This window comes from Ambystoma mexicanum, chromosome 3q (genome assembly GCF_040938575.1).
Source record: "Ambystoma mexicanum isolate Mex_15411 chromosome 3q, UKY_AmexF1_1, whole genome shotgun sequence".
NCBI lineage: Eukaryota > Metazoa > Chordata > Amphibia > Caudata > Ambystomatidae > Ambystoma > Ambystoma mexicanum.
In genome coordinates this window covers 1,113,220,488-1,113,242,393 of record NC_090926.1, presented here as the reverse complement: position 1 = coordinate 1,113,242,393, position 21,906 = coordinate 1,113,220,488, and positions in this window count along the sequence as shown.

Below are 21,906 nucleotides of genomic sequence, written 5' to 3'. Positions count from 1 at the left end.
TTGCTGGGTAAACCCGCTAGATTTAGCTCCTGTTGTAGAATTCAAAGCAATATAGTTTTGCTGCAGGATTCATGTCACAGTAAAAACACTGGGCCTCTTTACAAGTTCGGCAGTGTGGGAAAAAACTTGAGGTTATTCGTTTTCTTTAATTTTTCGGGCGAAATGAGCACCAGCGGAATTACTGAGTACTAATAGAGCTGATTTTTCTTAGGTAAAATGGAGGATCTACCTCTGACTTCATGCCGGTGGTAATGCGCCAAAAATCCCCAGTAGAGTCCCATGAACTCAATAAAATGGGTATTTATACCACCTAACACAATTTGTAATCCTGTGGAAAACCTGTAGGACTAAGTGGCAGTAATGGTAATTTCGTTTGGTAGCATTCCAGTGGATTTACCACCAGAATACCACCAAACTCATAATGAGGCCCTCTGAGATTTGGTGTATGTCATGTCGCGAGCGCGACTGACCAGCCCCGCTACATGATTGTGTGGGACGGCCCATGTTGGGGCCGCATCCCAAGGGAAATTATGTTGGGGTTGAGGAGGCGGGCGGTGGGGGGAAGAGGGGCAGCACCCTCCCTCCTCACTACAGGCCACGTGGATCCAGCACAAGAACAACGGTAGGGAAGCACTCTCCATCACCATCACGAGTCACGAGGGGTCAGCAGCGTCCTCAGGGAAGAGGAAGCACCCTCCCTCATTACAACAGGCCACGAGAGGCCACCAGCCACCACCCACTGCACGGGGGCAGGCAGGGGATACTGCAGCAGCACCTCAGCCACTGGTGCTAACGCAAAAAGAAGGCCACTAGGCCCAAGAACAAGAGCTAGACCAGCTAGGCCCTGCGGTCTCAAGTCATCGCAGGCTGCGAGTCCCAAACATTCAGGAAGAAACTGCTGCAGAAACTGCGGTTCGTGGGGAACATCTTAGCATTGGCTCGGATGGAAGTGGCGGTAGAATCCCAGCTCGACAACCTGGGGAAAAGGACCATACAGCATAAACCCGCAGACACAGATGCCATAAATTAACTGTCTACGGCGCTGAATGAACCAGGCAGAAGATCAGAAGCCACGTGCTTCCGGTGTGGGTATGAGTATCCCACACTGGCAAATGTCCCGCCCTGGGGGCTACAATGTGTTGCATGTGGGGGAGACAAGCAGAGATTTCATGAATGACGGAGAAGCATCCGGGCAAGCCCGCCAAACAATAGGCAAGAAGGTGAGCCCAGGCGTCACAGAAGAGAAGAACAAGAACATTGTAGCACGTACCCCCGAGACAACCGTCGACCTCCCTACGGTGCCAGGCACAGCGGCAGGAGAAGGTTTGTCCGATATATAGAGATGAGACCTCCATCGAGCAGTGACTCACCGTCATCAGGAGATGACCAACGAAAGAAGGGCTATGTGTGGGCTCTCAACAACAGTACAGCCACTCAACATAGTCTTGTCCTCACTCTCCTTATTATCAACACCCCGCCAGAATTCCTCATTGACACAGGTGCAACAATCAATATCATTAGCGTAGAGGCATATAACGCCCTCGCTCAGCCTCCGAAACTCGGAAAACCAACAGTTGACATCTACCCGTATGGGTCGACCACACCCCTACCCTACAAGGGCATAATAACAGCCTGGTGCACTCACAAGACTCACACAGTGAAGATCCCGTTGCACGTCCTAAAGATGGAAGTCAACAGCAGCTGCATACTCAGCTTCAGGACAGCTGTCGACATGGGACTGGTACACATCCTATACCCGCTAATGGCCCACAAGTACTCTGCCATTTCAGTAGGTGTGGAAACAGCATTCCTGAAGTTGTTCAAAGGGCTGGGTAAATTGAAACACAGGAAGATACAACTGCACATCAACCCTGAGATTCATCCAGTGGTCCAACACTACCGGGGCATACCTGTTAATATACAGAGGGAAGTGGAGGAGGAATTAGACAAACTCCTGCAACAGCAGGTGATTGAGCCAGTCACCAGCCCCACCCCATGGGTCTCACCCATAGTCCCGGTACCCAAGAAGTCACTGGACAGATCCATATGACTATGCGTAGACATGCAGAGAGCCAACAAAGCAATTGAGTGCGAATGTCATCAAGCGCTCAGGATCACTGACATGATCCATGGAGAAAAAGTATTCCCCAAACTGGACCTCACAAAGGGTATCAGCATATCTCAATAGCACCCAAATCTCAATACATCACAACATTTGTGACGTATCTGGGGCTGTTCCAGTACAAAAGACTCAGGTTCGGCATCTCGTCGGCTGCCGAGGTATGTCAGGAGGATATTCACAAGGTTATACGGCACGTACCCAACTGCCTCAACTACTCGGACGACATCTTGGTCTTCAGAAAAAAGTCCAAAGAAGAACATGAAGTGGCTCTGCAGAGGGTGTGTTATGCACTAGTGGCGGCCGGACTCACCCTCAACAAATCTAAATGCGAATTTACGAAAGGGGTGCTTCGATTTTTCATGCACATCTTTTTAGAAAAATTAATGCGGCATGACCCGGACAAAGTGGCAGCACTCAACACGGCACAACCCCCACAAAACGCATCGGTCATTCCTGGGCCTGGCGAGCTATTGCTCCAGTTATCTTAATGATTATGCCAGAGTAAGCAACCCGCTCCGGCTACTCACCCACAAAGACCAGCTGTTCGAATGGTCAAGAGACTGCCAGTGCGCGTTTGAAACGATCTGCAATAACATCGCAATGTGATCGCCCAGGCCGAGGAAATGGCGTATCTTTATGTACAAAGAAAGACTGAAGTAATCGTGGATGCCAGTCCTGTGTGGCTAGGAGCAATCCTGACTTAGACAGAACCGGCTGACTGCTCTAACGTCTTCATCGTAGCTTACGCCAGTAGCAGCCTCACGGCCACGTAACAGGCATACTCTCAGGTGGAAAAGGAGAGTCTGATGGTGGTGTGGGCCTGTGAATACTTCCACCTGTTTCTATAAGGGAAGGCGTTCACGGTCATAATGGACCAACAGGCCCCCTTAACCATCTATGGGGACCCAAAGGCCAGAAACCCCCTCAGATGGGGTCTGTGCCTGCAGGACTACAGGTTCAACATCCAACATCGCCCAGGAAAGGAGGAAAATCCAGCAGACTATCTATCCCGCCACCCGACAGGCCCAGCCAACGTGGGGCCATCCATTGCTGACGCGTATATTACGTAGTGCACCACCTCCAGCCACTCCCAGTAGATTGGGCTAAGCTTGCAGCCACGTCCGAGCAGGATAAGGCCCTCAGCATCGTGGCTCATTGCATCAAATCGGAAAGAACCTCACACTTCAAACATCAACCCAGGAATGAGAATGAGGCCCTACGAGACAACATCTGGTGTCTAGACCTGGTAAAGGATGAGCTGTCCATCGTTGATGACCACATCATCCTCAAAGGCTGCAAAGTGGTCATTCCAGAGGCAATACAGGAGAAGATAATCAGGCTGGCACACGAAGGTCACCGGGGGGTGGTGTCAACGAAGTGCCTTCTTTGACAAAAAGTGTGGTTGCCAAAACTGGACATCATGGTAGAGGAAATGGTAGGGGGGTGCCCCACATGTGCGCAAGTGGCACTGCCTCCACACCCAATTCCGTTGCAAATGTCTCCACTCCCTGAAAATGTCTGGGATGAGTTGGCGGTGGACTTCTTTGGCCCTCTTCACAACAGCACGGACGTTCTCATGCTGATAGACAAACACTCTCACTTTCTGGAAGCCTAGCTGGTCGAGACACGTCTGCCACGTGCGTGATCCCGGAACTGGACCGCATGTTGTCAACATACGGAATCCTGAGAGTTATAAAATCAGACAATGGCCCACCCTTTACCAGCCAGGACTTTTAAAACTTTGTGAAGTACATGGGGTTCAAGCACCAGAAAATAACCCTGCGGTGGCCTCAAGCCAATGGCATTGTGGAAAGGATTATGGCGAGCATCAAGAGGACTCTGCAGATAGCCTCCATCCTCAACAAACCCTTCGAGCAAGCTCTTCATCAGCTTCTGTGGGAATACGTCACATCCCCCAGAGCACCACAGGGGTTTGCCCCGTAGACCTAGTATTCTGGCCTCACATCCAAACAAGGCTACCGGAAAGTCCCTCCCAGCCCTCACCGACGCCACTTGAACAGCAAGTGAGAGACAAAGACCAGGAAGATAAGAGCAAGATGAAGGACCGGGCTGATATCCGCAAGAGGGCTCAGGACTGCACCATTGGACTAGCAGACCAAGTACTGGTACGTCAACCAAAGGGTCGGAAGGAAGACCCCACGTTTGCTACCGATCACCTGATAGTGACCCACAAGAAAGGCACCATGATCACTGCCGGTGGGGTGAGACAGTCGTCTGTGACGAGAAACTCATCTCATTTCAAGACAGTCGGGGCCTCCCTCGGGTGGGAACAGGCTTACGACAGTCCAGAGGAAAGAAAATCACATGAATCCTACCTTGGGGACGGGGAGCAGTCGAAAGAAGATGACAGCGGTGTGAGAGAGCCCTCGCCCCCGCCGGTGACCCACCTTCCTCTGAGGCCGCAGAGATGTTGCATGAAGCTTCAGACATTGATCGAGGAAATGGGCTGACAAACCGTGAGTGACCTGTCGTGTTAAAAAGGGGGGAGATGTCATGTTGCGAGCACGACTGACCAGCCCCGCCACATCATTGTGTGGGATGGCCCGCTTTGGGGGGCATTCCAGGGGAAGTGACGTTGGGCTAAGAGAGGCGGGCGGTGGGGGGAAAGAGGGGCAGTTCCGGTTGGGTATTGGAATAAAGAAGACGTTGCAGGTGCTACGCATGCTGTGTCGGCCTTCAACCGGATACCGGAGGCGGTATTCTGTGTCTCGGCAGGACGCCAGGTAGTTCCTGTGAGTCCCCAACCTTACAGTGTACATGCTTAACTCTTTGCGCAGTGGTACCACTAAAGAGGCCGCTCCCCACTCCCTCGGACACTGCACCCATACATATGGCTTAGTGAGCCCCCAACCCCAATTACCACAGTGGTTGCTCCCTTAGAGAGGGAGGGCATGTCAGAGGCACAGAGTCCTATGCTGGCTATCACGCAGCGGGCCTCCTGACCTCCTGTCGGAGGAATCCGGGTGAATCACCTGACATCAATGTCCCCAGACTGGCACTATTGCTGCCTGGTGGCGACTGCAGTGACAGATACACATCTTGCAGAGGACAGAGTTCTGGGTCAGGCCGCCCCACTCCGGCCCTGGGCAGGTTCTAGCTGAATACGGACTTCTTGCTCCCGCATAGCTCTGTGTGCTTTCATAACTGCCTGGAAGGGAGTTTTGGGTTTGGATGATTGTTTTGCACAAATATCAGCATGCTAATTCACCCAAAGGGTGAGTATTGTGTTCCACTTGGGAATGAGCTACTCCAACGTGCAGACATTTGTTGGCCCGCCTGAGAATAATTGATCCGGTGGTCCCTCGCCCCCTGCAGCACGGTACGCTACCTGCAGCAAAAGGTCCTCTTCCGGGCAACCCAGTGTATTGTTCCCGTGTTCAATATCTGACAGGCCTTTCGATATAGGCCAGTCCTGAATCAGACAGCACCCCCTATTGTCCCAGCACTAAGACCAATGCACCAACATCATGACCTGCACAAGCCTCTGTTATTCCACTCTGTGGCCAACAGATAGTTTTGCCAGTATTGCCAATGCACTCAAGGCCAGACCAGCAGTGCTCTGCTATGCCAATACTGGCACTACTACACAGATTTGGCAATGCACTTCCATCCTATCCTGCACCACCAGGTGATTTTCCAGGACTGGAATTGCGTAAACAGCCCTGGAAATGGACCTTAGTCCTGCCTGATTTCTGCATTCCGCTCTGCTAGTCTGGCAGTGTGAACCTGCGCAGAGCTCTTCAAATTCTTATTTTATTGTTTCTTTTATTTTTTTTATTGTTATTGGTTTATTTAAACCTTTACAAATTTCTAAAAAACATCGATAAAAAAGGAGAATTACATAAAAAGAGCACTTCTAAATTTGAAATCACTTTCTGTACATTTTCTCGATCATCAGATTAATAATTCATGTTATTCCTAGTTACAGATATTCCTTAAATAGGCATTCACTCTTATTTCTAGTGCAACTGAAGTACCTTTCATCATTTCGTTCCACAGTTGTTCTCTCTTGACATATGATATGTTATTAACAAATTTTGAAAAATATTCAATCCTTTTCGAATTCAATTTGGGACAGATTAATAACAAATGAATCAATGGGCCTCATTACACGTTGTGCGGTAGGGATTTAACGTTATCAGTAAGGGAATACCGGTACCGTTAAATCCCCATGCCAATTACGACACGGCTCACCGCTATTTGCGGCACCGCTAAGTACGGTGCCACTAATAGCGGCTAGTCCGCGGGCGTGCGACCCTCGATCCCGTAAATAACGCCATGCCTGCTAATAGCACAGCATCACAAGCCAGGCGGACGTGCTAATAGCGGCATGGAAAAGCCCCCAAAACCCCTTACCGGCATGGCACAAATACTGGCATCGCGAACCACCCATTATCAGAACCTAGCAGTGTTCCCACCTGCCACAGGTGGACAAAATCAGCACAGGTGGAGGCAATGGAGACTGTGGCAGCACAAAAGGAGCACACCACACCCATTCCCACACCAAGATGGTTCCAATACTAGCAGCATTACATGGGCTGGAGGACATGATTGCAGTGCAGGAGCAACAACAACAGGCAGCACAAAGGAGACGCAGGAGGAGAAGGAGGAGGATGGCAAGACAGGCGCAGCAATCACCACCAGGGCACCTAGTTATACCACACAGGCAGCCACCAATCCACAGGATCCGAGCCAGTCCATTAAACCTAACCCCTGAGCAGATACATACCCTGCACCGTCTGGGCCGGGATACCATCACCAGCATCGTGGATAAGATACATGACAACATTGTGAGCCTCATAGACATCAGAACTGCAATCCCCCCTCTACTGAAGGTGGTGACTGTGCTCCACTTCCTGGCCACAGGCACCTACCAGCATATAGTGGGGCAGATGCATGGCATCTCACAACCAGTATCCTCACGCACGCTGAACCAGGTACTCGATGCCCTCCTGAAGCATGCACAGGAACACATATTCCTGCCACGGACTGCCCAGGAGTTCGCAAACACCAAAGTTGGCTTCTATTCACTGGCAGGCATCCCAAGTTGCATCGGGGCCATCGACTCTACCCATGTGGAATTGGTGGTCCCACATCACAATGAAGTAGTCTACCAAAACACAAAACAATTCCACTCCATCAAAGTGCACATGGTATCTGACGCTAAGAAGATAATCACACATTGTTGTGCATGATTTCCCGGATCAACCCATGATTCCATGGTCCTGCGTAACTCAAACATGCCACGCTACATGGAGCGACAAGCCGGACAACGTTTCTGGCTACTTGGTGAGTAGCAGGGCAAGCACATGGCAGTGTGATGTGGTGGGGAGAGATACATACTCCTACTGGATGTTGACTGTCGTCTGTAGGACAAATGGACATACAGATGTAGGCCAATGTCCATCAGGGAAGGCCGCAATGTCCTTGAGGAGAACCCACATGCAATTATGAGCTGCACAACATAGAGTACAATCCAGGTTCCCGAATATTGCACATCCATCCACATCCACATTGCACATCATGCCACACCACATACCACACAAATCAGCAACATGGCGTCAAGATGGTACTACAGAATCAGCGCAGCACAACATCAAGACAGCAATGTGCCCTTGAATGCATGCAAAGGTAACATCCCTAGCCATACCATTGAACCACACACCTATAGCACCACTGAAGTGATGCCACACAGCATGGCAACATCGATGTCGGAATGGCAGTACACTAGCAGTGTGGTACCAAATTTGCCTGGGCCCAGGGACACCTAAGACCTGGCCTCACCCAGGACATGTCATTTGCTGTCGGAGGCATGATTCGGGCATGTCCACTTGCAGGGTCAAGGTCACCTTTGCACATTGCAGTCACGCAGATCGTCTGCATGCATGCTGGTAGTCGTGATTTTGAATCACAATGCAAAGTCGATTTGTGTGACATGTACAGGCCGCACCTGAGGTGAACGGTAAGAGGTACCCATTCTTCACCCCATACAGGCGACGCCGGCTATCCCCTGAAGAGGTGGCTCCTAACCCCTGTACGGAACCCACAGAACCGGCAGGAAGAGGACTACAATCGTGCACATACCCGTACCCGCGTCGTGATAGAGCAGGCATTTGGCCTTTCGAAGACACAGCTCTGGTGCCTAAGCGGGCCGTGTGAGGCTCTCCTGTGCGGCCATGACAAAGTGCCGAAGATAACCATGGCATGTGTAATGCAGCACAAAATGTGCATCAGACGGAATGTGCCTATGCCACCTGACATGCAACCACCAGATGAGGATGATGTTGATGGGGATGAGGATGGGTGAAATGGTCCGCCAGGACATGCAAGAGGCGATGGCCAGGAGGGACACGATGTGCGTCAGCATCTGATGTATCAAATGTTATGAGATACAAGGGAGAACTATTATGGATGGAGATGGGTATTGTTGCCCTGATGTATGTGGTGAGGCCCACAAAGGACGCTGTCCCCAATAAAGTACACATACACAATGATGAAGACCAAGCCTGTGTTCCAAATTTTCAACAGTGTATTGTGATCAAAATGTGAACAAAACGTGCATGGCCCCAACTGTGCAAACACCCTTTCCCCCCTCCCCCCACAACACTCCCAAAAACACCCTTTCCCCCCTCCCCCCACAACACTCCCAAAAACACCCTTTCCCCCACCCCCCACAACATTCCCAAAAACACCCTTTCCCCCTCCCCCCACAACACCCCCATGTGAGGCTTATAGTGTGTAGGTGTCCTGCTCCACATGTGCCAGCAAGTTCTTGCTGGCCCTAATTCTCATGGCCTCCTCCGCCATTGGGTGGTTGGGATGGCGTGCGCCTCATGGTGTGCAGAGAACGGCGCCGGGGGCTTGTTTGTCGGGAACTCGCAGAGGAGGAGGTGCCCGGTTGATCCTGTGGTGGGGTGGGGGTATTGTCGCTCCATGGCGTCCGCAATACGTGTGAGGGCCTGCCTAAGTTGGGCCATTTCCTCACAAATCCTGTTTGTGCAGGCCTCCATGCCCTCACTTGTCTGGCTTGCATACGAGCTAAGGTCATCCCTCAGACGGGCTGCCTCTGCCACATGCTGGCCAACCAGCGCAGTGATTTCAACCTGCCTCTGGCTGATGGTTGCAAGGTCGTGTTGACTGGGTCCAGCTGTTGGGGTGGCTGCTGCGCCCTGGTCCATGCCTCTGGCATCAGGTGAGCACACCTGAGGGCTCCATCGCCCTTCCACAGTTTCGTTGCCTGATTCTACATGGCTACCTGATCGTGATAATGGCCTTGGGCTTGGCTCAATGGACCGTGGTGGGCTGGGGGTCTGGCTTTGATTCAGAACGTCAATTGCCTCCTCCACGTCCGTAAGCGGCGCATTGGCTGCTGCCTCACCAGTGGAACTGGTGGCAGCAGAGTTCGGGCCCTCCGTGCTGGTTTCCAATGTCATGGGGTACACTGCCGTGGGTGAAATAATTGCAGCAGCTGTGGCCTCAGGCTGTGTAGAACTGGTGCTCTTGCTGCCTTTGGCCCTCTGCTGCTGATCACTCCTCCCGGTTCCCCTTGAGATGGTGGCGGTGTCCCCTCTCTCATGTGTCCTGGGTTTTTTCTTTGCTGGTGGAGCAGGTGTCACAGTGCCCGGTTCATCAGTGTTTGTCTGTGACCCTGTAGGGGACAAAAATAGGGAATATCATTGTTTATGGTTCTACGTGCCTTATGTAGAATGTTTACGTCATGACGCTCTATGCATTGGGGCCTCTTTATTTTTGATTCCGGTAATGGGGATGTCAGGTGGGTCATGCATGAATGGGTCTGTGTTGCACGTGTATGTGGTGATGCGTGCATGTAGGTTTGTGGCTGGATCGATGGCCTGATTATGGACTCATATTTGGGGGCCCATCACCCTTCACTGTGCATTGTTTGATGTATACACTCACCTCCATCTGATGAAGTGGGCGCACCATGCTCCATGTCTCCGACGCCCTCTATCAATTCCACACCAATTGCGGTGGCGCAGGTCTCCTCCCACTCCCGGAGTTTTATAGGGGAATCAGCGCCACCTCCTGTGGCCATTGCCAGCTTACGATTCACAGACAGGATATTTCGTACACGGACCCGTAGGTCGTCCCACCGCTTTCGGCAGTCCTTGCCAGTGCGGGTGGTGGTGCCCAACGCACTGACTTTGTGGGCAACCTCTGCCCAGATGGCCTTTTTCTTGACAAGGGTCTCCCGCTGCATGTCATTTGTAAATACTACATTGGCATTCGCTGCAAGTGTCTCAGTAAGCTTGATCAGCTCGTCGCTGAATTTTTCTTTTCGCTGGCGATCAGCGCCTTTCTTGACGGCCTTGGGCATCTTCGCGCTATCCTGGATGATTTTGTGTTGGAGTCTTGTGGAAAGAGGTCCTGGATGCAAAGGATGGCAATGGATTGTGTTTTTAAAGATGGCCGCCAAGCTCCTTCCCGTTCCTGTGCGTTGACGCTATTTCCGGTTCCGCAATTTAACGGTCACCGCTAATAGCGGTGATCGCTAATAGCGGTGACCGCTATTTGCATGTAGAGTGAGGGCGGAGGTGCTATCAGCCCTTTTTATTTCGAAGCCGGTAAGGGACTTTTTGGGGTCTTTAGCGGCATGGCGGTAGGGTCATTACCGGCATGGCGCTATGCTCGTGTCCGCGTACTCGTAACGGTACTCTATTAGCGCCCTCTTGCCAAGGCGGACACGTTAATAGCGCCATGCCGGTAAATGTTGACTTTTACCGCCCAACGTGTAATGAGGCCCAATGTCTCGTTCACACCTTCAGTTTGACAGTGTCGACAGTATTTAAAGTCACCAGAGGTTGCATAACGTATGTTACATATCTCTTGCGTATTTAGGATGTTAAATCTAAAACGCAAATCAAATTCTTATTAATCCCGACCTTCATCTACCCTTAATTGTTTTCTACTATTCCATTAGTGAGAGTCCACACACAGCTCTGGTCATGCACCACAATCCTCATCATGTTCTGCTATTATTGTTTTCTACTATTCCGTTAGTGGGCGTCCACAGACAGCTCTGGTAATGCACCACAATCCTCATCATGTTCTGCTATTATTGTTTTCTACTATTCCATTAGTGGGCGTCCCGAAACAGCTCTGGTAATGCACCCCAATCCTCATCATGTTCTGCTATTATTGTTTTCTACTATTCCATTAGTGAGAGTCAACGCACAGCTCTGGTAATGCACCACAATCCTCATCATGTTCTGCTATTATTGTTTTCTACTATTCCATTAGTCAGAGTCCACACACAGCTCTGGTAATGCACCACAATCCTCATCATGTTCTGCTATTATTGTTTTCTACTATTCCATTAGTGAGCTTCCAGACACAGCTCTGGCAATGCGCCTCAATCCTCACACTCATCATGTTCGCTATTAGAGTAATGTAGTTGTTTTCTACTATTCCATTATTGGGCTTCCAGACACAGCTCTGGCAATGGACCTCAATACTCACACACATCATGTTCTGCTATTAAAGAAATGTCATTGTTTTCTATTATTCCATTAGTGGGCTTCCAGAAAGAGCTCTGGCAATGCGCCTCAATCCTCACACTCATCCTGTTCTGCTATTAGAGTAATGTAATTGTTTTCTATTATTCCATTAGTGAGAGTCCACACACAGCTCTGGTAATGCATCACAATCCTCATCATGTTCTGATAAAATTGTTTTCTACAATTCTGTTACTGGGCATCCAGACACAGCTCTGGCAATGAGCCTCAATACTCACACTCATCATGTTCTGCTATTAAAGTAATGTAATTGTTTTCTACTATTCCGTTAGTGGGCTTACAGACACAGCTCAGGCAATGAACCTCAATACTCACACACATCATGCTCTGCTCTTAGAGTAATGTCATTGTTTTCTACTATTCCGTTAGTGGGCTTCCAGACACAGCTCAGGCAATGAACCTCAATACTCACACACATCATGTTCTGCTATTAGAGTAATGTCATTGTTTTCTACTATTCCGTTAGTGGGCGTCCAGACACAGCTCTGGCAATGAACCTCAGTACCCACACACATCATGTTCTGCTATTAAAGTAATGTAATTGTTTTCTACTATTCCATTAGTGGGCGTCCAGACACAGCTCTGGCAATGAACCTCAATACCGACACACATCATGTTCTGCTATTAAAGAATGTAATTGTTTTTTACTATTCCGTTAGTGGGCGTGGGCGTCCAGACACAGCTCTGGCAATGAACCTCAATACTCACACACATCATGTTCTGCTATTAGAGTAATGTAATTGTTTTCTACTATTCCGTTAGTAGGCGTCCAGACACAGCTCTGGCAATGAACCTCAATACCCACACACATCATGTTCTGCTATTAGAGTAATGTAATTGTTTTCTACTATTCCGTTAGTGGGCGTCCAGACACAGCTCTGGCAATGAACCTCAATACCCACACACATCATGTTCTGCTATTAAAGTAATGTAATTGTTTTCTACTATTCCATTAGTGTGCTTTCAGACACAGCTCTGGCAATGCACCTCAATCCTCACACTCATCATGTCCTGCTATTAGAGTAATGTAATTGTTTTCTACTATTCCATTAGTGGGCGTCCCGAAACAGCTCTGGTAATGCACCACAATCCTCATCATGTTCTGCTATTATTGTTTTCTGCTATTCCATTAGTGAGAGTCCACACACAGCTCTGGTAATGCACCACAATCCTCATCATGTTCTGCTATTATTGTTTTCTACTATTCCATTAGTCAGAGTCCACACACAGCTCTGGTAATGCACCACAATCCTCATCATGTTCTGCTATTAGAGTAATGTAATTGTTTTCTACTATTCCATTAGTGGGCTTCCAGACACAGCTCTGGCAATGAACCTCAATACTCACACACATCCTGTTCTGCTATTACAGAAATGTCTTTGTTTTCTATTATTCCATTAGTGGGCTTCCAGAAAGAGCTCTGGCAATGAACCTCAATACCCACACACATCATATTCTGCTATTAAAGTAATGTCATTGTTTTCTACTATTCCATTAGTGGGCTTCTGTTATGCGCTCAGGTTCCCGGAATGGGACACGTATTTTTCGTGTCCCCACAAAGAACACGGTACTCAATCGGGTTTCACGTTATGGGTCACAGAAAGGAAGATCCCGATCTACGGGCCCCTGAGGTGGCTGGAGGTTACCATGGAGACTTAGTGATACGTTGCTAAGAAGACGCAACGTACGCTTCGGTTCACGGCGGTGATCACGTGACACTGGATATATAACTCCGCTCCTTGGCTTGCTCAGTGCTTCTGATTTAGTTTTCTCGGAGCTACGTCTTGTTTCTCTTGCATCTAGTTTATCTAATTACCTGAACCTTTGCCTTCATAACGACCTTGCTTGTGGATTGTCCTAGTCTGTTTTGGAATTCAGTGATCTCCCGGTATTTTGACCCGTGCCTTCTGACTTTGGAATTGGTTTTCGTATTTTCCTTGTGTTTAACTTTGCTCGCTTGGATTGACCCGGACTGTTAAAAGGACTGCTTTTGGTAATCATAGACTGCGCCGAGGGACAGCCTCCGCTGCACCGCGGGACTGCTTCATCCTCGCCGCGGGACAGCCTCCGCTGCATCGCGGGACAGCATCGGCTGCGCCGCGGGACAGCCTCCGCTGCACCGCGGGACTGCTTCATCCTCACCGCGGGACAGCCTCCGCTGCATCGCGGGACAGCATCGGCTGTGCCGTTTTCTTACATCACGAACATTTTCCACGAAGAGCTAAACCCTGGATTCCTTCTGGTAAGAGTCTTTGTGTCTTTTCTACTTATCCGATTGTTCATTGTAGAGAAAAGAAAAGGATCAAGTAACTAGAGAGGTTTATCTTTTGCAGAATACTTCCATTGTCTCCCGAAGCCTGCGAGATTGAGGCCAATCAACTCGATATCTGGTATATCGCTAAACAGCTACGTGGTCTCTGAGGGAATTCCAAATATCCTTGAAAACGTCTTTCAATTAATTGATCCCTCTGTATGTGAGTTATTACCGTTCAGAGGGATACATTGGTGGGAAGAATTCTTCTTCTACACTACGGGGTCAACCAGTGAAGAGGAATTCTGACATAATCAGAAGCCTTTAAACATGGACCCCAATGAGACCCTAGCTAACCTCCTCCAGTTAGTAGCGGATTTAAGATCGGATATGGCTACCGCTCATGCCGCCACTCAACAACAAATACTAGAGCTCCAGACAGCCATACAACCCTTGTCTCATGCAGCACCGGTTTTACCAACACCTCCGGTCGTTGAACCTGCACAGGCGGGGGTCGGTCCGGTGTATGTTACTTCCCAGTTTCCATTGGCTCCCCCGGAAAGATTCCATGGGGATCCGAAACAGTTCAGAACGTTTCTGAATCAATGTCGTTTACATTTCTTATGTCGGCCAGGCTCTTTTCCTGATTCTGCTACTAAAGCAGCCTTCTTGTTGTCCCATCTGGGGGGTACAGCCTCTGCTTGGGCTAATCCTCTTTTGGAGGAGGGTAGTCCCTTATTGTTCGATTGTGACGCCTTGATTGAAGCCATGGGGAAGGTGTTTGACACTCGATATAAAGCCCAGGTCATGGAACTGGAGTTACTAAGTTTGCAACAAGGGGATATGACACTGTTGGCTTATATAGCCAAATTCAATCAGTTAGCCGCTGAGACGGCTTGGCCTGATGATAAGAAGGCTTCATTGTTCTATAAGGGCCTGTCTGAATCCCTCAAAGATACCCTTGCTATAGTACCTGTAGTACCTACGTCATTTCCGGAACTACTGGAACTAGTTCTTCAGATAGATGCTCGGAAAGCTGCTAGAAAAGGGGAGAAACGTGGTCTAACTCCGGAAGTTCAAGTCAACCCTTTACCTTCTCCCAGTACATCCAAACCGATGCAAATTGGGGCAGCTATTCGCGGTCCTCTTTCACCAGAAGAAAGAGAGTATCGAAAGAAGAACAACCTATGTTTCTATTGTGGATCTTCGGAACACTTGTTGAGAGTTTGTTCTAAGAAACCTTCCAAGAAACAGGGAAACGCGAGAGCTCGGCAATGAAAGGAGTCCAGTTGCCGAGCAATTACGTATCCAAGGATTCCATAGCTATTCAACCAATTGAAATAGCGGTAATCTTCAGGTTACCACATGACAAGATAGTTCAAGCCACAGCAATCATAGATTCTGGCGCTACAGGTAACTACATCGATTCTCTATACGCCAAGAATCTGGGTCTTCCTACCATTGATAAAGCAAATCCCGTTTTGGTTAATGCTGTTGATGGTTCTTCCTTGGTTTCTGGAATGGTCATCCACCAGACAGAGAATCTGAAAATGGAAACCTTAAAGGGGCATTCCGAAATCATCTTTTTTGATCTTATCTCTGCACCTCAGTTCCGGCTCATATTGGGTCTTCCTTGGTTACGGTTGCACAATCCTATCATTGATTGGCACTCGGGCAATATAGAACTTATGTCAGAGTTCTGCGAGAGCCGATGTTGGAAGGACAAACTCCCAGTGAGTAGTCCGTGTCGTTCTCTTTTTGATATCGCTCCTACTGTCGGAGCAGTTCTCACCAGTGTATTGCCTAATGAATATTCGACATACAAAGATGTGTTTGACGAAGGAGGTGTTTGGTTTTGCCTCCACACAGACCATACGACTGTCCTATTGATTTGGTTCCGGGGGGTAAACTACCCTCCGGTAGAATATATTCATTAACCCATAAGGAAAACCTCATTCTAAAGGATTACATTGATCAGGCGTTGAAAACTGGGTTCATTCGCCCTTCTCGTTCACCTGCGGCCTCTCCTTTATTCTTTGTGCCTAAAAAAGAAGGGGATCTCCGGCCGTGTATTGATTATAGGGCTCTCAATTCCATTACTGTTCGGAACCAATATCCTATTCCTCTCATCTCAGTGCTTCTGGATCAGTTGGGTTCTTCTGTTATATTCACCAAATTAGACCTACGCGGTGCTTACAACTTAGTAAGAATTCGTAGTGGAGACGAGTGGAAAACAGCCTTTAAAACCAGGTATGGCTTGTTTGAATACAGAGTCATGCCGTTTGGGCTTTGTAACGCTCCCGCCACATTTCAATATTTCATCAACGATGTTTTTCATGACATGATGGACCAGTTCCTTATAGTCTACTTGGACGACATATTAATATACTCCGAATCCTACGAATTACATGTTAAACACGTTTCCCGTGTATTACACAGATTGCGTGAGAACAATCTGTTTGCTAAGCTAGAGAAGTGTGTTTTCCATGCTTCGGAAGTGGAATTTTTGGGTTATGAGATAACCAGCAAAGGAATCCAAATGAGCCAGTCCAAGGTCAAGGTAGTCCTGGAATGGCCTTCGCCCAACTCTTTGAAAGCCTTGCAATCTTTCTTGGGTTTTGCAAACTTTTACAGGCGGTTTGTTAAGGATTTCTCCACTCTGGTCGCTCCTTTGACATCTTTGACGAGCAGCAAAATGGCTTTCATTTGGGACCATGTGTGTGAACAGGCTTTTCGGACTCTCAAGACAGCTTTCACCAGTGCTCCGGTACTTCAACACCCAAATCCCAATCTGCCTTTCATAGTAGAGGCCGACGCTTCAGACATTGCTCTTGGTGCCATATTGTCTCAGGAGTGTCCTGAAACCAAGGGGTTGCATCCGGTAGCTTTTCATTCAAGGAAATTGACTTCCTATGAGCGGAATTATACCATAACGGAAAGGGAGTTGTTAGCAGTTCGGGATTCTTTTTTGACCTGGCGTCATCACTTATTGGGTACAGCATTCCCTGTTCAGGTTTATTCCGACCATAAGAATCTAATGGCTTTACAGTCCGTTAAGTGTTCCACTGCTCGGCATGCTAGGTGGCATGAATTCTTTTCTATGTTTAATTTCACCATTACCTACCGGCCGGGTTCGTTAAACACGAAGGCCGATGCACTTTCACGCATTCATGGCGAGTCGTCTTCTCCAAGTACGGATGGTCGTCCGCTATTACCTCACCAAGTGATATGCGCTTGTACGTTACAACCCACCTTGAGGGGTGGATTACAAGATTGGGCGAGAGATAATCCTGGGGAAATCACTAGACTCGACATTGAAGTCATACAAGGGTTACCTCATATCAAGGGTCTTCTGTTTCTTCCAGACGAGGATATGCGTACGAAGGCCATCAAGTGGTGTCATGATTCGATGCTATCAGCACACCCGGGTATTAAGAAAACCATCAATCTATTACAGCGGTGGTGCTGGTGGTCCTCTATGGCTAAAGATGTTACTAAACATGTTGCTTGTCGTTACGTTTGTGCACAATGTAAAAGTCCTCGTTCCAAACCTGTCGGCTTACTTCAGTCTATGCCTGTTCCTGATTATCCATGGCATATGATTTCCATGGATTTCGTGGTGGATTTGCCCCCTGTCTCGGGCTTTAATACCATTTGGGTGGTCATTGACTACTTTACTAAACTGGCTTTGTTTGTACCTTGTCAAGGACTTCCTACTGCTCCTATATTGGCGGATCTGTTTCTTAAACATGTGTTTCGCTCCTTTGGTCTCCCTTTCATTATCATTACTGATAGGGGCTCGCAATTCACTTCTCGTTTTTGGAAATCTCTTACTGCTTCTTTTGGTATTGATGATCGGTACTCCAGCTCGTACCATCCTCAAACGGACGGACAGACAGAACGCCTCAACTCAACAATGGAACAGTTCCTTAGATGTCTTACTCATCAGTACCAGGACACCTGGTTATCCTTGCTTCCTATGGCAGAGTTCGCATATAATAATTCTCTCCATACCTCTACATGTTCTTCGCCGTTTTTTGCTTTATACGGCAGACACCCCAGGTCAATGCCTCTTTCTCCGGTCTTACCTGCTCGCCACCCTGCAGCCTCCTCTTGCATTCGGCAACTTGCTTCGATACAGTCACAGGTTAAGTTACACTTGAACAATGCTCACTCTACTGCCAAACAATACGCTGATGCCCGTCGCTCTACGTCTCCTAAGTATGTGGTTGGGGGTCAAGTTTGGCTCTCTACTAAGAATTTGCGTATCCCTGGTAGACGTGCTCTTCTCCCGCGGTACGTCGGTCCATTCGTTATCACAGCAGTAATAAACCCTGTCGTTGTACGACTGTCTCTCCCTGCCAAATGGAGAGTACACCCTGTTTTCCATGTGTCCCTTCTCAAGGCCTTTCATCCTGGTACCTCGCTCCCTTCCCGTCCGCCTCCCCTGTCTGTGCAAGGTGAGGAGGAGTATGAAGTCCACAGGATCCTGGACACCAAGGTTTCCAGGGGTGTCAGGATGTATTATGTAGACTGGAAAGGTTATGGTCCGGAGGATAGGACATGGGAACCTGTTGGTCATATCCATGCTCCTCAGTTGATATCTGAGTTTTGGGCCTCGAGAAGACGGGGCCCATCTTTGGGAGAGGGTACTGTTATGCGCTCAGGTTCCCGGAATGGGACACGTATTTTTCGTGTCCCCACAAAGAACACGGTACTCAATCGGGTTTCACGTTATGGGTCACAGAAAGGAAGATCCCGATCTACGGGCCTCCGAGGTGGCTGGAGGTTACCATGGAGACTTAGTGATACGTTGCTAAGAAGACGCAACGTACTCTTCGGTTCACGGCGGTGATCACGTGACACTGGATATATAACTCCGCTCCTTGGCTTGCTCAGTGCTTCTGATTTAGTTTTCTCGGAGCTACGTCTTGTTTCTCTTGCATCTAGTTTATCTAATTACCTGAACCTTTGCCTTCATAACGACCTTGCTTGTGGATTGTCCTAGTCTGTTTTGGAATTCAGTGATCTCCCGGTATTTTGACCCGTGCCTTCTGACTTTGGAATTGGTTTTCGTATTTTCCTTGTGTTTAACTTTGCTCGCTTGGATTGACCCGGACTGTTAAAAGGACTGCTTTTGGTAATCATAGACTGCGCCGAGGGACAGCCTCCGCTGCACCGCGGGACTGCTTCATCCTCGCCGCGGGACAGCCTCCGCTGCATCGCGGGACAGCATCGGCTGCGCCGCGGGACAGCCTCCGCTGCACCGCGGGACTGCTTCATCCTCACCGCGGGACAGCCTCCGCTGCATCGCGGGACAGCATCGGCTGTGCCGTTTTCTTACATCACGAACATTTTCCACGAAGAGCTAAACCCTGGATTCCTTCTGGTAAGAGTCTTTGTGTCTTTTCTACTTATCCGATTGTTCATTGTAGAGAAAAGAAAAGGATCAAGTAACTAGAGAGGTTTATCTTTTGCAGAATACTTCCATTGTCTCCCGAAGCCTGCGAGATTGAGGCCAATCAACTCGATATCTGGTATATCGCTAAACAGCTACGTGGTCTCTGAGGGAATTCCAAATATCCTTGAAAACGTCTTTCAATTAATTGATCCCTCTGTATGTGAGTTATTACCGTTCAGAGGGATACATTGGTGGGAAGAATTCTTCTTCTACACTACGGGGTCAACCAGTGAAGAGGAATTCTGACAGCTTCCAAACACAGCTCTGGCAATGAACCTCAATAGCCACACACATCATATTCTGCTATTAAAGTAATGTCATTGTTTTCTACTATTCCATTAGTGGGCTTCCAAACACAGCTCTGGCAATGAACCTCAATAGCCACACACATCATGTTCTGCTATTAAAGTAATGTCAATGTTTTCTACTATTCCATTAGTGGCCGTCCAGACACAGCTCTGGCAATGAACCTCTATAGCCACACACATCATGTTCTGCTATTAAAGTAATGTAATTGTTGTAATATAATTGTTTTTTACAGCTTCAATTTAAAAAAAAAAACCTTTTTAGGGGTAGCAAGGGAGACCACAGGGGTATAGCAAGGGAGACCTCAGGGGTTGCAGATGCGACCCCTGGGGACCCCTGGTGACCCTCAAATGACGTCCATGGGAATCTTTGAACTGTGAGCAACAATCGCAGCAGGTAGAGAGATCCTGACCCCATAGCATGACAGCATCCTCTCTCAAGCACGAAAGGTGAAGTCTAGCCAAGGGTCAGTATCTCTGACAGGAATGTCTGCGGAGCAGGAGGCAAAAAAAACAATATCAGGAAACTGACTACAAAGCCCCCCCCTAGCCTCCCATGTAGAGCACAGAAGCAAGACATTAACCAATAATAGTATATTATCTGACATGAGTTTGCGCCGTTTCTCCTTCTTTACTGAGAGCGCATCTTGCATCTGGCACACCCAACATTCCCCTGCCTGCGTAAATATAGCACAATGAAAACAAGCATTGGCAAAGTCAACAGTTTTGGATTTTGAGTAGGCATAGGTTAGTCGTGATTTATTAATCAACGCTATTTACATGACACTAATGTTATGTTATGTTATGTTATAGGTACTTATATAGCGCACCGTCACCAACGGAATTGGTTCACAGGCACTCTGACGGATCTGTAAACAGAAAGGACGGGTAGGGTTAGTTGGGAGGAGGGGAGAAGGAGAGTGGTAGAAGTGGTGTGCTGTTGGCAGCTTCAGCCCGGTGGTTTACACCGAGTGCCGAGCTTTGGTGCTAGTATCCAGAAGGTCTCCTCCTATTCTGTGTCACAGTGTTCTCCGGAAATCCCTTTCGCTCACTCCTTCTTCTGGGAACCAAAGGACTCTTCCCCTCTCTGGTTCTGTCCCCGTCTCCTGGGTGTTAAGGGGATCTGCCCCTCTCTCTTGCTCACCCACTCTTTTGGAGATCATGCGCTCATCCGGTCTCTGATTCTCACTGCCCTCTGCTGGAGATCAAGGGGCTTGCATCCCTCTGCTGCTAAACCCTTGTTCTGGGGATCAAAGGGCTCAGTCCCTCTCTGCTCCTCACACCCCTCTTCTAACGAACAAGGGGTTCCCCTTCTCTTGTTTTCTCCAGCTACCTCAGTGAACTCCTCCCTCAGCACCCAACCCAGAGACACTGGCTGTGGCGCAGAGCCTCACCATCCTACCATTGTCTGAGGCAAATTTTCCAATTGGCTGAATAATGTGTTAATCATCACTAGCCGTTGATTGGTCACGTGTTCAGGAAGTCCAGTCCTATGGGTTTGTGGCTTTCTAGTCTAGGTCAGCGGAAGGGCGTCTTTAAAAGGCTCAACGCCATTTCAGATTTATTTCTCTCTCTTTCTCTGTAGGAGCTGGTGTTTGTCTGCTGCTCTGTTCTCCGCTTGCCTGTCGGGTGTCCCTCTGTACTGAAGATCGGTTTGGGGTAATATGGAGGTTAGAAGACCATCACGATGGGCAATATAGCCCCTAGAAAGTTCCCCATCTGGGCAAACTCATTTTACTTTGATAAGGGGGTGCGGGACAGTTCTCCTATTAAGTGCTGCAGCTAAAGGAGAGCGAAAGTTGTGGGTAAAGGGGTTTCTCCCTTATAGGATTCCCAACTGATTTCTTGCGGTTCTACATGAGTAGATTTCCCCCATAAATGATCTTGCTTTGGATCCGTGGCCGGCCTTCCTGGATCGACTCTAGGTTTTGGAACTCTGAACATGGTGCATGGTAATGAAGGCATCCAGAACATCCTGCTGTTTTTGGGAGCGCGGTAGTTCTGAGCGACTTGATCACTCGGGGGACTTGGAGATAATCCGGGTTTGCTATGCCGAACATCTTGGGTCTGGTTTAGAGAAGCCCGCTGGTAGGGTCTTTGTGGAGTATCATGTGGGTTTTGTTTGTAGGGACCTCCTCTCTCGCTCAGTGGCACTGCACATTGCAGGGGATAAGAGATAGGATGCCAAACTAGAGCAGGGTTAGGGTTTG